Here is a 22756-nt window from a genome sequence, read left to right as displayed (position 1 = left end):
TAATTTAGGCATCAAAGAGTCTGTGCTATGTATTTAGAAGAATATGGATTAAAAAGCACAGACAAACACAAAGCCTTTAGACAAGGTATGCCTACTTGTCTGAAAAGAGGAGGAAAAAGGTTTACATGCCTACCTGACTTTTATTGTAATTCTATTGTAAATTTAACATTTCCCTTTGGAATTTTTCCACAAACCAGGGCAACTGGGATGCAGTGTTGGCTTGATGCTCATCATCCTCCTCTCAGTCTCATCTGAGGATGTGGCTGCCATACCTTACTGTCAAAATGGAGAGATGTAAGGTCCCTTCTTCTCGTCCTTGTACTTTATTTAAAGTCCAATGTCTGACTTTGTGACTTTACCTAAATTTTGACATGTCATTGGAATGAAGGTTTCTTTTCTGGGACTTCAACAGACTTTTATGTTTTGGAGTAAAACACTCAAAGTAAATTGGTCACCAGGCAAACATTACTTGTTTGACATTCAAGAGGGAGTAGTTTTAGATGTGACTCAAATTCTCAGGTACATATTTATCCCATCTCCTGGAATATATTGATAATTTACTGAAACAAAAATTAATATTTACAGAAAATAATAGAATAATTTGGGTTGGAAGGGGTCTCTAAAGGTCATCTAGTGCACACCACTCCTATGCTCCCCCACTGCCCCTTCTCCCTAACAAACAACGATTGGAACTGATATAAATAGGATATCAGAATAGCTTATTTCATATGATAAAATGTGTAAGCAAAAAGATAGAAAATATCCTCTGTACAAAAAGAAATACATGAGAGAACAGACTGCCTTTTAAGTCAAGATATTGAGAAAACTATCTTGACACTGTTTATCAATTTTACCTTAGAATAGGTAATGCTATTATGTCATAATTTTTAATTGTAGTATTTCTTTATTTGAACTTCATTCTTCAAAAATAAATTATATTCATTAAATGGAGATATGTCATTCTACCCTAGTAACAGTGACAGAATTATAAAGAATGTATTTCATTTTGATGAACAGCTCTAACATATATCTCTTTCAGACAAGGATAAGGTCACCTGTCATAAAGGTGTATTTGCTGTCCAAAAATTGATACGTAAATATTGAAAACTGTGCATTACTTTAAAAGTTAAGATATGCAGTAGAGTGTTTGACCTTTACTTTGGTAGAGGTAATACAGATGCTATCATCAATGTATTTCTTATTTTCTTAGAATGTATGCAACATTTCTATTGGCAAATCAAAAATGTAAACTTTTGGCAAGTTGATCTCTTTTTTTTTAATTTAGACTTTATATTTAGTGTACATTTAGAATAAGCATACTCCACCATGGTATTATTTTGCTGTTTTTTTTCACAAGTCAATTGGGGGAAAAAAAAGGGTTAATTTCCTCAAGAGACAGCACCTAAGACCTCAGGTCAATATTGAAAATTCAGGAAGACTTCAGGTTTTTTTTAATTGTGTTGTGGTTTTTGAAGTTGAACTGAGCAAATCTGAGCCATACAACACAATGAATGTGTAGGTTGGAAAAAAATAAATAACACTTAATTTTTTTTCCTAAAATAAGAAGACTGAGTAAAAGTATTAAAAGACAAATTTAAATTTGACAAAAGGAGATAACTGTTTTAGCCTTTATTATTTTTTTACTCAAGTTAGCATTAAGCTTAGGATAAGATTGGTGGAAAATAGTGGAAACTTGTATAGAAAATAAGATCATCCATACTCTACTTTAGACTTTAAACTCTGGAAGGAATATGAACCCTTGTTTCAGGAACGGAGGTAACTCAGTTTTGTGGCTGGGAAGAAATTTCCTGAAAATATCATGTTTCCTATATTTGTTACCTGTGGGTTTTCTTTTATTTTTACTATTAATACACACTAGGAAATGAATGTCAGATTAAAAGGACTCTGTTTTAATCCTCTTTATGGTGAACAATCATAATGCCAATGGTTCTATTTTTTCTGTACAGGTAAAATAAGGAAATTTTACTATTGGTTTTATTGTAAGTAGGACAGAATTTCAAATAAGCATATAGAAAATTTAGAACTACCTTCCAGATTCAGAGACTTCCTATATTTAGGTATCCCCTTGGTATTATCACATTGTTCTACATTTTAGTACTGACAATTTCAAATCAAATTTGATTCATTACGTACAAAACAAAAAAAAAAATCCCAGAGTTATTTCTCAAAAGTGCAAAGGGAAAAAACTTCAATCATCAATACAAAAAAGTTATTCTTATCAAAAATCTTTTTTTTTTTTCCATACATGGAGTGACTGTGGGATAAAGTGCGTAAGATTCTAGTATACGGTCATGAGGTTGATCATCTCACTAACATGCAGATGCAGGTAATGTCATTCCTCTTTACTCTTTCCTTTGCATTCATCTTGGAGATGGAGAATTATTGAAGAAACAGGTGGAGCAGTTCACCTTTGTAAGACATTCATCACTGTTCAGAGACTATGCAGAAATTTACAATGAACAGGGCAAAAAAAGGGGGCATAGCTGAGGAGGAATTTATTGAGTATTTAGCATTAGGATCATGTTTGAATAAAGAATAAGGATAACTTAGGAAGAGGGACCAAAGCCCTATATTGCCTATGTACTGCATTAATGCATTAAATAAACCCCAGCATAGAATTAATCATTACCCTAGAGGTCACATTTTTTAAAACTTGCCTAGACATAAAAAAAAATAAAAAGAGATGGTGAGTACATGAATGTCCATCAGATATCATACCTAACTGTCTATACTTAAATACATGCTTAAATTTAGATTCCTAAGAGAACATTTCAGGATATTTGAAGAAGAGAAGGATACTGATTCATACACATTTCTCAGGCTTTGCTGCAAGAGTAGACCTAGTGCTGAAAATGGTGATGGTATTAGAGAATCCTTGGAGAGGAAAGAAGATTGTGCAAGTGGGAGTGACCGACACTGGCAGCAGCAGTTAGTATAGGGGAACCTTGAAAAACGTAGAAACACGGGTCTGGACGCTGTCTGGCATCACAAATATTTTAAAAGATATATTCTTGAAGTGATATCCTTTAATCCTGATAGATTTCTTCAAAAATATGCATGAGCTCATGCTTTCAAATGCCTTTATATGGGCAGTTTTTTGTACCTCTGGTGTTTCTATGTTGCTCTGGTTTCTGTCAGCTTATTAGGAGTCATTGTCACCATGGAAAGAAGAATCCAGTCAAGTACACGAATATTGCAAACAGTTTTAAGATTGGTTCATATAAATTCTGAATATTCCTACATAGGATAGCAGCCTACACATAAGGATGCACACATTTTCTTCATATAACTTGTGCCTCTAAAGACCCATCATTGGATCTGATTGCTTCTAATTCTCTGCCTTTGATTTCTTCATAGTAGCAAATCTAAGAAGCAGTCATTCCTTGGATATCTTTGCTATCCTTCGTGCTTTAGAGGGGTTAAAGAGAATGTTCAGCAGGTGTGATCCTTCAGAAGGAGTTTTGGTATTTTTCTTGTTTGACTCTGTGCAACCACAAATACATTCTCAGTCTCCATTGCTACTTGTCTATAATTAGGCTAGAGGTATGGACCAAAATGAAGAGCTAAAAGCAGTAGCAATGCAAAGAGTAATTGAAAATATCTGATTAATGTCATGACGAATGTCACATAACAACTGAAGGAAACTAACTCAACTAAAAGCCAGTAAAAGTGCCACTATTTCTAGACATTTGTAGGTATCCAATATACTTGCACATAAAAGTTTACAGTTGTATTAAACTCCAGCAGCGAATGAATTTAGCTACCTTATGTCACAGCAGCAGCCTTTATCTTAAACCAATGAATGTATTCTAGAATAGAAACTTGCATGGCTGAAGTTTTCCTTTTATTTTTATTGGTTACATTAATCTTGTGTTTCATTTTTATTTATGGCCATAAGGTTTTGATCGTGGGTTTTTCTTTTTTTTTTGTTTCTTTTGTTTTTTGGTTTTTTGGGTTTTTTTTGTTTGTTTTTGTTTTTTTTTTGTTTTTTTTTTTGTTTTTCCACTCCAAAATATTTATGTACCAAAAGAAAAATTAATTGGTTACTGAAAAACTGCTCTACCTAATTTGAAGTGTCATCAAGATGCATTTTTAACTGACTACCGGTTATCAGAAATAGCTAATTATCGAGTATAGTTAAATATCCAGTTTTGTTAAATATTCCCTATTAGTCTATAACATAAAAGGAGGGGCAAAAGAGCATTTTTTATTGACAATACTTTGAAGATAAAAATATTTACTAACCATTCAACCCACAAAAGAAAGGGATCCAAATGAAATATAAACCACACAACGGTCTCCACTAATGAACATTAACAAATCCAGACGTCTTTATCTTTTTATGGAAACAGACTCTTTACTTCCAGCTGACCTAGCACATCAGCCAAAATTGTTCCAGTGATATTTATTACTTCTTTTGCAGCATTTACTGGGTTAATTAAAAAAACCCTAAAAACAAACCAACAGAAGCCAAAGAGCTAGTTGTAATAAAAAACTTTAGGTCATGATTCCATCTGGTTTAAATGCATGTTGTTAGTTACACAAAGAATCAAAAGGCTGCCAAACTCCAGCTATGACCCCTATTACAATATCTGCAAAATAAATTATCCTGGCTTATTTGAACAAAGAATATGCTTGGGCTTTCTCCTTTATTAATTCAGAGGCTGCCACAATATGTACCATGATGACAGATTTTCTGATTCTAACCTCCAATAACAATCTTTTCACTGATTATGATGGCAGCAAATCTCATTTTGCCAGCTAAGAATACCATTCTATAAATTGTGAACTATATAGACGCTAAGAAGAAAGAACTCAAAATATACCAGAATAAATTCTTGAAAGAATCACTGCGGTAAAACAATGGTAACTATAAAACACTTCAAGATTTTCTGAAATATGCAGATAGGGATTAGATTCTTAATTAAATTAAACATTAAGACAAGATGCAAGAATGTTGATAAAAACAGGCTTAAATGAGCTATACTTAAGGAGCTGGTGGAAGTGTTCACCCACCGCTTTCCATCATTTACGAACAGTCCTGGCTCACTGGGGAGGTCCTGGTTGATTGGACCTTTGAAAATGTGAGAGCCATGTACAGGAAGGAGGATCTGGTGAACTACAGGCCTGTCAACCTGATCTTGGTGCCCAAAAGGTCATGGAGCAGCTCGAGTGCCATCACAGGCAGGTGCATGACAACCAAGGGATCAGGTCCAGCCAACAGTGGTTTAGAGAAGGCAGGTCCTGTTTGACCAATCTGATCTCATAGTATGACCAGGTGACCTGTTTAGTGAATGAGACAAAAGTTTTGGATGGTTTTTGCCTGGAATTTATCAAAGATTTTGACATTGTCTTCCATAGCATTATCCTGGAAAAACTGCTTGCTCGTGGCTTGGATGGGTGCACTATTCACTGGGTTGAAACTGGCTGGATGGATGAGCCCAGAGAGTTGTGGTGGCTGGAGTTACTTCCAGCTGGCAGCTGATCACCAGTGGTACTCCCTGGGACTCAGTATGGGCATCAGCCCTGTTTCATATTTTTATTGATGATCTGGATGGGAGGATCAAGTGCACCCTCTGTCAGTTTGGAGACAACACCAAGTTAGACTAGAGTGTGGATCTGCTGGAAGGCAAAAGGCTCTGCAGAGGTGTAGAGGGATAGAATATAAGAAAATAAAGATAGTATAGAAAGTAATCTTACCCCTAAGGAGTTGCAGCTGGGCCAATTATCAAAGATTAGGAACAGGCCTGACTTTAACAGGCCACAGCTGTAACCAATGAGAAGAAGAGTGCTATAAAAGAGTGGGGTGGCTGGTTGAGAAGGCAACTGGAGTCAGTTGGCTACTTGGTGAAGAAGAAAGAGTCAGTGCTTGGAGGAGAAGCCCATGAGAAAACACCAAGAAGGTATGAAACTTTTGCAATAGGAGACGACAGTATGGAACCCTTGCAACAAGAGGGATCTGGACAGGCTGGATCAATGAGTTGAGGCTAGTGGTACCAGTATCAGATTCTGCACTTGGGTCACAACAACCCAATAGAGTTCTATAGGCTGGGGGAAGGCTGGCTGGGAAGCTGCCTAGTGGAAAAGGACCTGAGTGTGCTGGTTGGCAGTCACTGAACACGAGCCAGTGTGTGCCCAGGTGGCCAAGAAGGTAAATTGTATCCTGATCTGTACCAGAAATAGTGTGGCAAGCAGGACTAGAGTCACAATCATCCCCTTGTGCTTAGCACTGATGAGGCCACACATTGAATCCTGTGCTCAGTTTTGGGCCTCTTGGTACGAACAAGACGCCTTATTGCTCTCTACAATCACCTCAAAGGAAGTTTCAGGGACGTGAGGTATTATGCCAAACAGCAGGTGATAGGACAAGAGTAAATTGCCTCAAGTTGTACTGTGGAAAATTTAGATTGGATATTATGAAATTTTTTTTCCCTGAGAAAGTTTTCAAATGTTGAAACAGATTGCCCAGGTGGAGTTAGTATCCTTGGAGGTATTTAAATTATGTTTAGATGTGGTACCTGGGGGCATAGTTTATTGGTAAACATGGTAGTGTTAGGTTAATGCTTGAACTTGATGGTCTGAAAGGTCTTTTCCAACCCTAACAATGTTATGATTCTATGAACTGCAGGACCTGTAGCTTGCCTCAATAGCATAAAAAGATCCAAAATCCTGAAGGCAATCCTGGCATGAAAATTATTTTGAAATATTGACAGTTGACTTTAATGAATATAAATGTTGGCCACTAAATGTTGTTTAGTGTTGAAGCTAAAATGCATATTTCATAATGAGGAGATTGGCATCTAACAGTGACTTATGTACTTAATTCTAAAGATTCTTAGAAAAAGTAGAAGAAAAAATCAGATCAGCTCTGCTGACAAACTTAACCCACTTTTTTTTCACCTAAGAAAAAGTCTGAGATACTTTGAGGTTAGAGTTAGCAGTTATAAAGTATCTAATATTATAACCCTTACGTAAAGCTGTCTCATGTCCAGTTAACATAGAATAGCTGAGATTTTATTGTGACTGCCTAAAAGTAACTTAAATATGCATGGGCTGAAAAGGCTGCGTCTGAACAAAAATTGAGTTTTGTATAAATATCTTTAATTTGGTAGTACTTAGTTATTATTAATTAGTACAGTGTTTTCAAGGCTTCCCCCTGCCCCCCCCCCCCCCCCCCCCCCCATGTCTGTTAGATAATTTAATTAGATATGCTACTCCTGTTTTTTATGTGTGTTTCAAAGCATTCCTTAGTATATCAATAGAAGGGGTGGATTTCCTGTTCACCACAAGAAAAATCCCAAACATCTTTTAATATATTCTGGAAGCTCCACATCTTACCATCTGAAATATTTTTAACACAAGTAATTTAACTATCAGTGTTCTCTTATCTAAGTACATATCAAGAAAAATATTTTGAATTTTTGACTGCAGCTTTAGTAGACACTACAGTGTGGCAGTGCTTGAGACCACAAAAATACCTACTGTGTTTTGTTGGTAGAATAAGGTCTCTACCATCTTTCTGTCTAATGCAAAGCCTCCACTCAGAGCTCTGTATGACATCCAGGATCCATATAAAATGTCTGTTAGTAACATTGAATGTCCCCTGGCTGACGCATTCCTTCCCTTGAACTCAATATTCTTCCACAGACACTGTGCATGTACATTTTTTAATCAACAGAAAAACAATTGGAAAAGGGGAAGAAGAGAGGATTTTCACACAAAGGTACAAAGAGAAATGCTCTCTTCCATGTGTACTTTGCTAAGAAAAAATGGTGTTTCCATTATACAAGCAGTAGGACCAATTGAAAATTTCCAACTTAAATTTCAGTAAAAAAATTGAAGTTTTTTTGCACAGTAAGGCTCATCTAAAATTAAAAATGTCATTTTCACAGAGCTTGCAAAAACTAACTTTAAACCCCCTCAAACTCAAGTCTACAGAACGCTGCTGTGTTTATTTTAGATTTTAATTTAAAAATTACATTCTTGATAACAAATGAAAAATTCAGAGCAATGCAAAAAATAAAATCCTACTACGTGTAATAAATATGTGTATATATCCATAACAATTGCAAAACCAATAAGCTCTTGCACAGTCTTTCATTAAATGGACTATGACTTAAGGAAATTTGTACATGTATAAATAACTGATCTTGTACTTCCCAATCAGGCACATGAGGTCCAAATATGACATGATATGAACATTTACTATCAGGAAGAGAAACAGTTGCAAGACCTGATATTTGCAGGTCACAAGCAGTATAATTCTTTATATAACTGTTGTCACATGTTGTGAATGGCCTGATGAATAAAGACCTAATTTAGGAATGGCTGGATGGGAGAATTTTTCTAATTAAATCTCTAATTTTCAGTTTTATAACAAGATGATGACATCTAATTTTACTGGAATTAAATCCAAACCTAGAGATAAACCTATTTGAGGTGGGAAAGTTCGTTTTTCACACTTGATCTTCTCTATTTTCCTTTTTATCTTGAGGTAAGGAAGAAACCAACATAGGAAGTTATACGAAGGCTAGTTTTATGTTACAATAATTATCACCATGACCATTCCCATCACTGTTGTCATCACGCATTTCAGAGTAAAAAACCTGTTTTGATTTTTTTATCTTTTTATTTAAAAAAAACTTTGACTTATTGGTGACACATAAGTGCTGCAACAGAAATGAACAAAATATCTTTGAAGCACTGACATTTGGGTTTAATATGAATATATCATTACAGAATTTTCTGACCACTGAGCTTAGTTCCTGTAGAGAATACATGTGGCAACACTTGGATTGGAAGACATTATTCAACATTATTTGTGTGTGACTGATTTTTAATTGCAGAATTAGCTAGAGTATGAAGATGACTGCTGTGCAATAAAAGCATTTGCTAGTCAATGTATATTGTGTAGCACAACTGTTTCTCAAAGTTTTATATGAGTTTGCTTCAGAGTGAAATTAGCATGCAAAAAGAGGATTTATATTTCCATTAGCACTATTTGTATCACACACTTATCCCTAAGAAGTACATAAACCATCTAAATGTGTCAGTTTAAATACTTTCATAGCTTTCACTAAATTTTCCTGACCTGCTGTTTTCATTACATTTGCCAGTGGCTTATTATGTGGTACTATATAGCAGATTGCTGAATTCAAATGATCCACACCCTATTGAAATGTTTACACTATTTTCTTTATAAAGAGATGCATGCTACTCAAGATCATGAAGATTCTTCAGTTTTACCATTTTGGTACCACAGATCTAATGGTTCTTGCACTACTTTTCTTTATCAAAGAAATAAGTACATTATTCTTCTACTTGGCCACTTGTGACACCCAGAAATCATGACTGGAGACACACTGAGCTTATAAAAGTTCACTGTAACCATGCATTTCAAATTGGAATTCTTCTTTAATAATCTAGATTTTTCACATCAACATCACTATCTATTCTCAAATGGAGACTGTGATAATTAATTGGACAAAGATAAAAACTCATTAGCAATTTGCCAGAAACAGTTTATGTGACAAGATAGAATTTTTGCACATATTATAGTTGAACTATTTTGTGTGAGAGAAATCACAGGACCAGAGGAAGGAAGAATTAAATAAGGGTAATTTTTATTTACTGGCATTTGAGCAATCAGTGGAAATTACAGGAGTAGAGTGAATTTTTTGGTACCTCTAATAATGTAAAGTTGCTTCTTGAGTAGGTAGTATTATTTTATAAAAAGAGACAGTTTAGTTCATGGCAGAACTGTCAAAAATTAGATCCATGGAGGAAAGTATTGGTGCTGACCTACAGTCACCAACAAGTACTTGATTGACTTAGCCCTCTTCATTGCTCCTGTTAGCTCTCTCCAGCTGTCTGGCCTGTGAAATAGGCATGCTTGAAGACTAAGATTTAAAGGCATACAGCCTGAAGGAAACAGCTTTTTTGTTTTGTTTTTTTTTTTTTTTCCCTATTTTTGACAGTGAGAAGACAATATAGGCTTGCATACAAGATGAAGGGAGATGTTTTCATTCCACACTGCTCCTATCTGAGAGACTTTTTCCTGATAGTAGAAATTGATCCGAGTTTATAGTTTTATTGTTAAAAAGAATGTGAAGAGTTAAGGAGCCTTCCTCTAGGCAAAGCGCACCTTGAACTGAATTGCCTTATACGGTTCTCCTATAAATGGGTTATTATTCTGTCACAGGTGCAAGGTGTTTCCTTGTCTGAAATATACTGCAATATTCTGGAAGCATCATGTTTATTTGTCTGTGAAGTATCCTTATAATAAAGACCTCCAAGATCCAACCTTTGACAAACTGCCACCTTGTCAGGTAAATTAAACATTGGCACCAAAGTATCATATCCAATAATTTCTGAATGCTTCCAGGGATGGTGACTCCACCTCTTTCCCAGTAGTCCATTGCAATGATTCATAACCCTTTCAGTGAATAAATTCTTCCTGATATCTAACCTGAACCTCCCCTAGCACAGTTTGAGGAAATTTCCTCTTATCCTATCACTGGTTGCCTGGGAAAAGAGACTTTTCCCACTTTGCTACGACCTCCTTTCAAGTGGTTGTAGAGAGCGATAAGGTCACCCCTGAGCCTCCTTTCCCCCAGGCTAAACACCCTCAGCTGCTCCTGCGCTCCAGACCCTTCAGCAGCTCTGCTGCCCTTCTCTGAATTCGCTGCAGCATTTCAATGTCTTTCTTGTAATGAGGGGCCCAGAACTTCACACAAGATTTGAGGTGTGGCCTCACCAGTGCTGACTACTGGGGCACAGTCACTGCCCTGGTCCTGCTGGCCTCATTATTGCTGATACAGGCCAGGATGCCATTGGCTTTCTTGTCCCCCTGGACACACACTGGCTCATGTCCAGCCACTGTTGCCAAGCGTCCCCATGTCCTTTTTTTACTGGTCCCTTTCCAGCCGCTCTGCCCCCAGCCTGCAGTGCTCCAGGGGGTTGTTGTGGCCCCAGTGCCAGACCTATTTTTTCCCTAATTCTGCCTTTATTATTCAACACTGTTTTGATAATTGTCATTCCATATTGGTTACAATTTTAATATGGGCTGTACAAAAGACATTTTCATTGATAGTCGTGTTTTTGTGTTTCACCAGAGTGCAGCATAGTTTATTATTTCTGGATAAAAGCCTATATGATCCTCAAGATTTCTATGCTGCCTTTTGCAATTCCCATCAAGTGTATTATCTGATATTAGTCTCATTTCATATAATCCTTATTATGGGACATTCTTTCATCGTGAAGATTATTTTAGTCAGTCATAACAGAAGTGGCTTACATTTAGCAGGACAAAATTAAAGACTTCAATGAAAAAAATGGGTCTAATTAGGTAAGCCTAGAAGTCAGAGTTTTTTGAAAATCAAACACTCTTCAACCAGACAATTCTATCCTCCCTTCTCAGAGAAAACTATAACAGTACTATCTTTTGATAATCAAGCTTGTTGAGAACAAAAGTTTTATCTGGAGACACAGAAGCAAAAAAGAAATATATACCTTCAGGTGTTTAATTATACAAAGTTCCGTGTAGGAAAAGAGTGGGATGTGTTAGAAATAACTACAATTTGGAAGGATAACATCCAAAGGGGGAGAAGACTGCAAGCTTTATACCTAAATCATTTCTAATAGAAAGGTATTTTCCAACCAGATAAATAAATAGAATACTGGAAAATGGGTACTTTTTTTTTTTTAACAGAAAAGAGATACTCTTGAGAATGGAAAAGTTTGTATATGAAAAATACTTTTATGATGTTTCCTGGGAGTGACATTTTTTTGAAATAAGCTTAGTCCATTTAGTTTATGCATGTTGGTTTCTGAACTATAAATCCTGTTGCATATTTGATTTATATATTGCTTTGCATTTTCTTTTTCTTCTGATGAACAGAAATAGGGGGGAGAACAGTAGTGAAAAATGTTGTTGTGTGAATTGAGAAGGAATATAGAAATTTATAACTACAATTTAGGAAAAAGGTGATCCTTCAGAGTTCCAGTAACATGATCAGAGGTGAATAAAAGTCATATCCCTTTTGTAAAAATATATATAGGATTTTCAGTGGACAAAAACGTTTTGGTAACTATCTGGTGCAAGATTTCTACATATCTATAATTCATAACTATGAATTATGTAACTCATGCTGGAGATATAGCAACAGGATTTTCAATGAACATGCAAATTCTTCAACACTTTTTACCCAGAGCTTAATTGATTATTACAGAATGCCTCCAGGGAGACATACTCGTAATTCACAAAGGACAGGAGGTAATTAGTTTCTTCTGAATCAACTCTTTTCTGTCCCCATACTGTTTCAACTGTGTAGCTTATTTCCCATTTTGGGGAGGACCAAAAAAGAGGCAGAAACTCCTTTGGAAAGAACAAGGACCATCTTTCCCAGTGCATAAGTGTTTGATGCTAGTGGAGTGATGCCAGCTTGAAGATAAGCTAGACAGCTCAAAAAAGTCTCCTCTTACATAATGTCTGAAGCCTATGTTTAATTCCACTATGTAATGATTTTTGGACACTTTTGTTAGCTTGCAGGATATTTGTTTTCTCCTTGAAATTGCCCTAAGCAGAACCACTACACCAATTAATTTTCATGTTAAACTCTTTCTTCAGCTTCCTTTCATTTTTTTTTATAAATGTAAAGCCAAATAATGTTCTGAAATTATTTCAAAAGATATATTTTTGTCAATTTTTTTATATTTTTAAGAAAGATTTAGTATTTGTGCCTGTTTCAATGGCAACTTCTAAATAGGGACAGGTCATCAGTAAGAGATATCATGAGCTCCTGCTTTTGGATGTATGGCTAAAAATGAGCACCTGAAAATATTTACACTGCTGGCAAGTGAACCCTCTAAAATGTTTAAAAAGTAGATCAAATTCATATATGCAGAGCAGTGAGACATAGAAACAAAGCTGAAACAAGGAAACAAAAAATAAGATAGCAGCATACATATACAAAATATTATAACCAGACTATCTTTAGCATTTTTCAGGGTGAAAAGGCTTTTAACCACTTTGCCTGACTGCTTCCATAAGTAGGAGTTCAGCAAAACATTCCTATTATCACCTGCATGAGTTTGCAGAAGCATCAGTCAGCCTTAGTGGAGGTGCCCAGTCTTTAGTTTAAAACTTCTAATGAGGGAGACTGAACTGTTTTCAATTTGCTCTGGTAGCTAATTATTCGGCCTGGCTGAATTTTTTTGAGTAAAACAGATTTGACAGACTCTTGGATTTTCCAGTCAATTAAATACTTTGAGAAACATTTACTTCAGCCAAATCTCTCCCCACCTCCCTTCCCCAATGTGGATTTAAATTTTTTCCTACAGAACTGTATAGAAGAAGTCATGCAACCTTCTTAATTTTGTTTCTAATCTAACATTTTTAGGGTCAGATTTCAACCTCCGGCTTCCTTGGTATGTTTTTCTATCATGAGCCCTCTCTCACTTAAATGTATTTAAATTTTGTCTGCTCCTTTGATCTTTCAGTAAAACATCAGCATCCTTACAACTCAAAGCAGACAGGTCAATCTTAAAAGTGAAGCAAGAATGCAGAGTCCAGATTCTGAAACAAAAATTATTCATAAAAAAATTATGAATAACCACTAGATGTTAAAGAGGGAAACAAAGGCAGCTTTTACCTAAAATCAGAGAACACCAGGAGAGGTCCAAATGAAAACGCAGTTGGAGCAAGAAAGATAAAGGACAGCAGCAGGAGGTTTAGGAATTAAAATGACAGGAGAGATTAGGGGATGTAGAAAGGGTTTTAGGAGGTAATAGTCAATGTGTGAAATGTCAACGAATCTGTGAAAAGTCATAAGGAGGAGGACACAATGATAATGTGGTAAATAATAACAAATCAGGTAAAAACCCGCTCTAAGAGTTAATACAATGGTATTAAAATAATGTTTTCCCACATGCCAAGGCAATGATTACTGTTCCTGAGACCCTTAGCAGAGGGTATTATGGGCAGATATATATTGATGTAAAACTGAAGGTAAAGTGTGGAGATGACATGGTTAATCAACTGGCCACTCACAGGAGTTGATATCCTGTTTTATTTACAGTTCCTTGGACAGAGGGGAAAAATAAGAATTAAAATAATTACTGATGCTTTAGTATGGACAATAAAGATATTTTAAGACTGAAAGGAAAAAGGAGGCCATGGGAAGTGTATTCTGACACCTATTTTATATCCTAAACTATTAATAATTGAAGATTTAGAAGGTTTAGCAAGATAATGCTGGTTGGGAGCCTGTGAATAATTTTAGAATGTGAATTTGCTTCCTCAAAAACTTGTTCCCATCATAACTATCTCATCAGGAGAAACAGAGTCAGAGTTCATATTTGAGAAAAGTGACCATGTAAGGATCCTTGACTTCTTCCTGCAAATAATCATAGGGCATATTTTCATGGACAGGTGCAGATTGACCCAAGGTGTCTGGAAGAAATTCTGGTTTAGTAGCAAAGTATCTGTTTTACTCCATTTCTGTGCCTAGATTATTTTGTCCAGATCTTAATATTTCCTTATGTTCCAGTGAACTGAACTACTGACTAAAATAATAAAGTACTAGCTGTTTTTCTAGCCCATCTAAAAGAGAAACAGCAAACAAACTTATTGAATGGTAACATAACAAAATCAATATATAAGTGAAACAAATTCCCAAAAGACATATTAAAAAATAGTCTATGGATAATATATATGAAAATATGCATCTAACTTACTTATGTTATTCTCTATAATTAATCATGTAAGAGGCATTAATGCATTAAAATCTTTTTTGCCATTTTAAATTCTAAGTGACCTACACTTTGAAGGTTGCACATTTCTATTTACTCTTAATTTTAAGTTGTTAAAGGGACTTGCATAATTTTATTGGATAGCAGAAATATTTTTCTCATAAAGATTAACAATGACACCCTGTAATGGACATATTTGTTGTCTGGGTAGAAGTTTCTGGATGTTTCCACTGCATTCAAACACTGAATCATCTCTGAAGGACATTGTAATTCAGTCATAATGAACTCATACCAATGTTTCTTTATTTTGAGCATTATATTCCTTTTCTACAGATGCAATAATTAGAACACAATTAATTAGCTTAAGTATGTGATTTTGTAAATATAACAGTTCAAGCATGTTGTTGAAGAATGAAGTTTTGAATCTTTTTCCTTCAACATATTTTGAAGTAGGATTGATATAGTGGAATTTATCTTACTAAATTATTACATCCTCACAGTCAATGATGCACATTTTGTAGTTACCTGATGCTGCTAGAGAGAATGTCAAAAATTATTAACACTTGTAGAAAACACAATTCACTCCAAGTAAATGCTTAGTATGTGTCAGATGAAGTAGTATATCTAACATAAAATATATAGTAAAGTTGTAAACTATATGTACTCTGTGGGGATTCTAGGGTGTCAGATGTAGAAAACCAGATTTAATCTCATGAATTCATTGAACAGATGTGCAAGTGATATGTTAATTTGACCATCAAATCTGATCATCCTCCCTGGCACTTAAGAAATATTATTTTAGAAGCAAATTAAAAATAAACAAAGAAATGAAATGGCAGCATTGCCAAATAAACAGTCAACCAGGGAATAAGCTCACAGTTCTGTTTTCACTTCTCTTGAAGAAAAAAACAGAGAGAAAATGCAGAAGTAATGCCAGGGATTACCAATAAAGAATTCTAGAAAACCTAGCTTAATTGAGCAAAATCAATGAAGTGACTAGCTAGAAAACCCTAATGGACCTTCACTAATGTTTCTTACTTGACCACATTTACCTTCAGCAAGCATGTCCAAATATTGTGGTCCAAATTTAGTAAAATGAACCCAGAATCCATAATAACAATATATCCACCAATATATATCCAATATAAAAAGTCTGCTTTGTCTTTTCACTTAAGTTATCCCAGTTCAAAAGATCACCAGATAACAAAATGCCACTCACCACAAATTCAAATAAAGTTGATTCTTAAAGAAAGCTCAGTCCTTGGGAATTTCCATCCCACATAGTGATAATGTACAAATTAAGTAAGTAACAAGTCCAAGCCATTTTACAGAGAAATAAATCTTGGAAACTAGGAGATGATAGCTATAAAAATGGCTAAAAGCTAAAACTATGCTACTGCCCATCAAAGAAACTAAGAGCTTGATGTGAAAACTGACAATTCTCTGAACTTCATTTCTTTCAAATGGACCTCCAAAGTAAAATTAGCTGTTTAGCTTCATTTTAAAATTTGATTTATTAATATAAGGAAAGTCACAGAAGTCACCAAAAATGACATATGTGGTCAAACCCAGACATATTATAAATTGCCTTCCAGTAAAACCAACATTTTTAGCAGCTAAGCTTTCATCATTTCAGGGCAGAGTAGTACAGAAGACCCCAGAGTATGGCATACTTGGTAAAATGAACAAAAGGTAGTTTAGATCAGTGAACTTGGTAGAGAGACACCCGTATTTGTTCGGTACTCTGTCATTATATTTGAATGTGGCCCTGTTAAACCAGTGCCTCTCTCCCTCCTCCAGTTTTTATGTGCAAATAGGAAGAGTAATATTCTCTTGTTACCACATTCTGTCATCTCCTAAAATCCTGCTTTTTAGCTACTCTGTCAGAGTTAAACCAGCAAAAGCTCTCCTATATTGATGGTGTTTACTGTTAAATGAGTGTTTTATGCAGTTATAATCTGCATCCATTCAAGGAGGGTAGCACAGTATACAGATGTAAAATACCTTCTTGCAATGATAACTACATACATCCCTCAGCATGCATAAGGTGTTTATCAGAGGTATTCCACATCCTTTTGTCAAGTAGGGCCCCTAGGGTGCTGAAAATCCCAACAAGCTGCCAGTGTTTCATGCCAGCAAGTCATCCTCAGGACTGGCTCTGGCTAATGATATGCCCAGAGAGAAATGGCGGGACAATAACGCAACAGTGCTCATCACTCTCCAGTGCTGGTGTCTTTTGAAATTTGTGAACCTGATGTTTTTAGCTCTTATCATCTTTCTGAGTGATGTGACTTCAGCACAAAATAGTACTTGCATCTTTTCCTTCTTAGCATTTCTATTTTTTTTTCTATCTAAGCTTTGATATTTTCTACCTCAGAGGAGAAAGGAATTTGTATACAGCTTAAATCTAATATGGCAGTGACAGATACCACATCTCTGGAGACTGCAGTTCAGCACTTCCATAAAACCTCTAATAATCCAGCCTACTACAGGAATATGACCATTTTTGTAAAAAAGTGCTCCACATCTATCATATGAAAACAGTAAATATATTACACACCTATTTAAATGGCTTGGCTTTGGGATGTCAGGATTTCAGACTTTTAGAGCTAAGGAAAGGTAAAGCTTCTAGTGGTTCTCACAAACCAAATTTGAATTTTATCATTAGATTTCCCCTCTGCATTTCTTTTTTTTTTTCCAAGAACCATTGTTTTGTTTTAGGTATAAATTATAGAATAATTTTCTTTTTTATAGAAATTAGCCAGCATATAATAAAAGAAGGCAAGTAACATTAAAAATTACTTCCTTTGATAAAAGTGGATGAAGAAACAATAGGACTTAGTAAACAGTATTGTTGACAGAAATGAAGCATAATTTCCAGATCAGAACATTAGACTAAATGCAACTGCTAAAATGAACAATACCTTTATATCCATAGCAATATGTTATAGATGAGATGTTAAGATAATAAAAATAGAGAAAAAGAGAGCAGATAAATGGGTAGAATATACTAAGACTTGGTCTAAGAATATTTATTCTAATAATTGTCTTAATATTTTTCCTACGGCATTGGCTTAGTCAGCCAGACATGATCTAAATTCTAAGCTGGCTATTTTAATTTTTTTTAATTTTCCCTGCAAGTGTATGCAAAAATATATAAAAGCAGGAATATAAGAAGGGAGACACCGACACAAATTTTACTGTTCACTATGGTCATTACTAATGAGTAAATTCATAGTCTGTGTGGAAACCTTATGAGGGTTTTTTCAGCATTTACCTTTTTTCTTTCTTTCTTCTTTTCATACACATCCTTCAAAGATCATTTATGTGTTTTTAAATACCTTTGGGATTCTTTCCAATACATTTTTAATGATTCTTACATAGGGTTCAGGCTAAGATTGTATCATCAATATTTTCTGCCAGCATCCTTTCAGTAAGTCATGTCTGGTTTGACATATTATACTACACCATTTCAGGGTGCACTTAACAATGGCATTTTAGGTTGGAACAGGAAGGAGCATTTGACATTCAGCCAAAATGGAACTACTATGAAGCAGACACCGCTGAACTGCCTTTCAGTTTAGTCGTGAGGCCTTCAGCACTGTTTTGCTCTACAAAACCATTTTTGTTTTGCCATGCCACTTGCAGAGAGTTAAAATCTCCGTAACGCAAGTCCCACATAAACACAATCCCTCTTCCATATATAAGAATGATTGCAACATTCTTTGGAGTTTTTTTCTCTGCAGACTGCAGTCAGGTTTTGGCTAGGTCCTGAATATCTTCCCTTCAAGAGGCCCCAGCTCTTTTACCTAGATTTGTCTGCTCAAAGGCAAGGGTCAGCCCTATAGAAACATATGTCTTTGGGCTCTGTACTTCATCAGCCCTGTCTCCTTTCTCTTTGTTTCCTCTCCCTAGAAATGTCTAAAAGCCTTTATTCCTTATGGTCCATCAGTCTGGATTTGGTGGCAGTGCACCTCCTTCTCAGCTCTCAGCCACCTCTTTCCACCCAGCTCATGCCCCAGGTCCCTTCATGAATGTGCAGCTTAGTGCTCTGCAAAAAGGCCTCTGCTGGCCTTTATTTAGGGTGTTACAAAAGAAAAGCAAATTGCAATCAAAAACAGAATGCAAATTGAACTCAGAACAAAGGTTATTTTAAAAAGGTAGGAATACTTGACAGGGACATGAAGCCCTGAATTTATTTACATATACTTTTGCTACAATTCTCCAAGTATTATGTATTAACATTCTAAAGGGGAAAAAGTTCTAAGTGATTACAGCATTATATATAAGTTTTTCTTCTCATATTAATTTTCCCACATTGGCTGCTACCTACAGAATTAACATGACTGTTTTATAGGTACTCTAAAGAAGAGAAGTATTTTTATACTTGAGTTCATGTAAAAACCTGCAAGTATTTTCACCAGGTTCTTTTGTGTGTTGCCTTTGCAAAAATGTATACTTTCAACAGATGCTATATGTTCAAAAGTTAATTATTTATTCATCATTGCATTCAAATTTTTGATGAAGCATGAAAAGGTAAATTTAAATATTTCAGGCTCTTTCTCAAGAAGGAGGTAGCAGTAAATACTATTGACTAACACTGGTTCATAACACTGATGTCCATTGGGACTTCTATCTGTCTACTCTGGTGCTATTATAAATCTAAGGCAGATGATGTTTTTCAGGTGTACCATCTACAGATTGGAAGTATTCCATTAAAAACATCTTGGGTTCAGTTTGATTTTATTAAAAACAGGACACAAATTTATAGAGACTCTTCTGGGGTTCCTCTTGTGTTTGTCCTCTTATAACATCAGGAAGCAGAGGAAGTGGCCCAGGAGGCTCAGTCATCCCCTGGATAACTGTGCAGCTCTGCAGGGTGTAGAGTCCTCATGTCAGATCTTCTTCTAGTCTCAGTGTTGACACCTCAGCTCCAAGGCCACCTCTCTGTGACCAGTTTTAGATTCAATTCTCCTAAATTCCCCAATGCCATCTTAATCATGCATCAACTTCATCCCCATTCAATCACTGTGACTTTTCCATAGAAAAAAGTCAAGCGTGCACACTGGATAGCACCTGTAGCATAGCAGAAAGTTCTGTGACCTGAGTATTTAGATTCTTGACCCAGTCACTCTTGTGACTCTAGATAAACAAAATGTTTTTAAAGTATTTTATGAAAACCTGGTAGGATTGACAGACACCTGGAAAAATTGAATAGCATATTCTAATGTAGTAGAATGGAACAAACCTTTCTAAATGCTGCCCTGCATGGTGCACAGGAAAACAGTGACACATTGTCGTGGATTATCTCCAGATGACAATAAGCACCACTCAGCCTCTTGAACCCTCTGTGAAATATGGGAGAGAATCAAAAGGGTAAATGTGAGAAAACTAATGATTTCAGATGAAGTGATTTAAATTGGTAAAGTAAAAGTCATGTATACAAGCAAAGCAAAACAAGGAATTAATTCAACACTTCCCATCAGGTGTTCAGCCATCTCCATGAAAACAGGGCACCATCATGCAGTAGTGATTATTTCAGAAGACAAATGCCATCACTCCAAATGTCTCCTTTCCTTCTTCCCCTAGCTTTATATGCTGAGCATGATGTTACGTGATATGGGATCATCAGTTGGGGTCAGCTGTCCCAGCCTCTCCTCCCCACTCCTTATGCACCTGCTCACCACAAAGGTGGGGTGAGAGGCAGAAAAGGCCTTGACTGGGTAAGTGCTGGTCAGTAATAATGAAAACATCACTGCCTTATCAACACTTTTTCAGCAGAAATCTGAAACACTTACTGATCCAAAACATAGACTATGAAGCTATCCAGCTACTGTGAAAAAAGTTTACTCTATCCTAGATAAAAACAACACTTGAATATGCTTGACTATTTGCCCTGGTCATTACTCAATCATTTGGGTACACGGCTGCAATAACAAAGAAGTGACCAAAACTTGGGTCACTTGTTCATTTCTCCCTTTGATGATGCAGCAAAGAACTATAACTATGTCAATCTAGTGTTAGTTACTGATAATGTAATAACTGCACTAAACATTTACAGGTAAGAGAATCAGAAGAATGAAAAGCCAGCAACAGTACTGCAAGCTGAATTAATGAAAGATCATCAAATATTTAAAATCAACTCTTAACTACAAACTGAAATTGTTGCAAATATCCAAATACCTCACATATCCAGTAACCAGTTATTAATGTCATCAGTCTATTCTGTTGTGCAATGGTGCAGTTCTAGGAAAGCCAACAGTTGGAAACTATGGCATCAAACAGCTTTCATGTCTGCAGACAATTTTGCAAAAACTATTTGGATGACTACACAATCATTTACTAATTAATAGAATAGCCTCTCAGTTATCAGGCATCGTTTAGAGATACTACAACATTTAAAAATAAGTTTTTACACTTAGACACCTTAAATTCTGTGATAGAGGCAAATTAAAAGAATGACTAGAAAAATTACCGACTTTTAGTTATTAGTTTAGCATTCCATTCTTTGAGCAATTTTCTAATGAAAACTCTTTCTCTTGTAATCCTGAATAGTATGTAAAAACCCCAAAGAAAACACTTAACTTTAAGAACTGGTGTAGATCATCCAAAAAAACTGCCTTAAGAGAGCTTTTGCCACATGAGTAAGGTATACAGGACCATCTTCCCTACCTTATTCAAATCACATGCACAGGGAGAAATAAATTCATGACTTTGCATAATATTGTGGCAAAAATGTCCTGTAAATGCACCCGCAAGTACAACTCTGATTATGATTAAAGTTTATCTTATTATAGTCTAACTAAGAGGATCATTATATTATATACTGTGCCATGATTAAACTGCTTTTTCTTAAAGTAGCTTGAATTTATGTTCAGACTGCTTTTATATTCATAAGCTCACAATACTACTCCACACATCCCCAGAGAGCAACCCAGGAAAGACTATTCAAAGTACTAGCACTTATTCTACTGTAATGAGCATTACTCTCGGTACTGTAGTAACTCTAAGTCAAATACACATAAACCCCTTTATATAACATGCTCGGTTTCAGATGTGATCTGGATTAACCTTTAAATAGAAAGAAAAGGCCTGCTGCAGATCTGTGTAAGGCTTTTGGCAATTTGAGTCATAAATTGGTCTCAGTCCTGTCATCTGAAAGCAACAGAGATTTCGGCTGATCCGTGACTGTAATGCTGCCTATAAGTGGTGACCAAAAGGAAAAAAAAAAAAAAAAGGAAAGATAGCTTTAGATTCTGCTTTTCTCATTCTTTAATCAGATGGGTTGTGCTTTTTTGTGCAAAGGACAAAATTAGTCACTGTCTTGGTTTCAGATATAATATTATTCTGTTGGGTGTTACAAATAGCAGGAATAGACCTGTATTATTTGTAGACTTGCATATATTCAAACATTCAGTATTTTTGACTAGCTGGAACTAATGGAACAGATTTTTCAGAGCAAACTTTCATCCCCACAATTTAAATAAATTGCTAACAGGAAAGGTTTTTTATGACATCAGGTAAAACCTTGAAAGGTTCAGTAGTGACTTGAGGCATATTTAGACCCTGTAATGGAGAGCTGACCTGAACTGGTACTTCCACTTGATGCAGAACTAATTGGTCTAAAAAGTAGTTGTTTGGTCCCAAAAGGAATATAGTTGCATAAGAATAGTTCCACCTCTGCACTAATAAACCTTGCCTCACAGATGTTTTCTTAACAGAGCTTTTACAGATGTAGATATTATGCCACATATAATATCATGTCATAGAAAGTACAAAGAATTTTTTTCTAGTACTAAAATGAATTTAGCAGCTCTTGTACATTTAGGTGAAGTTTGAAACACTCCAACAAAAGCAATCATGTTATTTTCAGCCTTGATTATTTCCTTTTTCTCCTTCAGCCACTTTCTGTATTTCTAATAAGGCTTAATCTTTATGGTAGAAATTCCAATGCTCAGCACATTATGTAGGTAAACAAGACCTT

The sequence above is a fragment of the Molothrus ater genome, chromosome 2, assembly GCF_012460135.2.
Source record: "Molothrus ater isolate BHLD 08-10-18 breed brown headed cowbird chromosome 2, BPBGC_Mater_1.1, whole genome shotgun sequence".
NCBI classification, from domain to species: Eukaryota; Metazoa; Chordata; class Aves; order Passeriformes; family Icteridae; genus Molothrus; species Molothrus ater.
The sequence above is the reverse complement of the archived record's forward strand: the minus strand, read 5'-3'. Positions refer to the sequence as shown.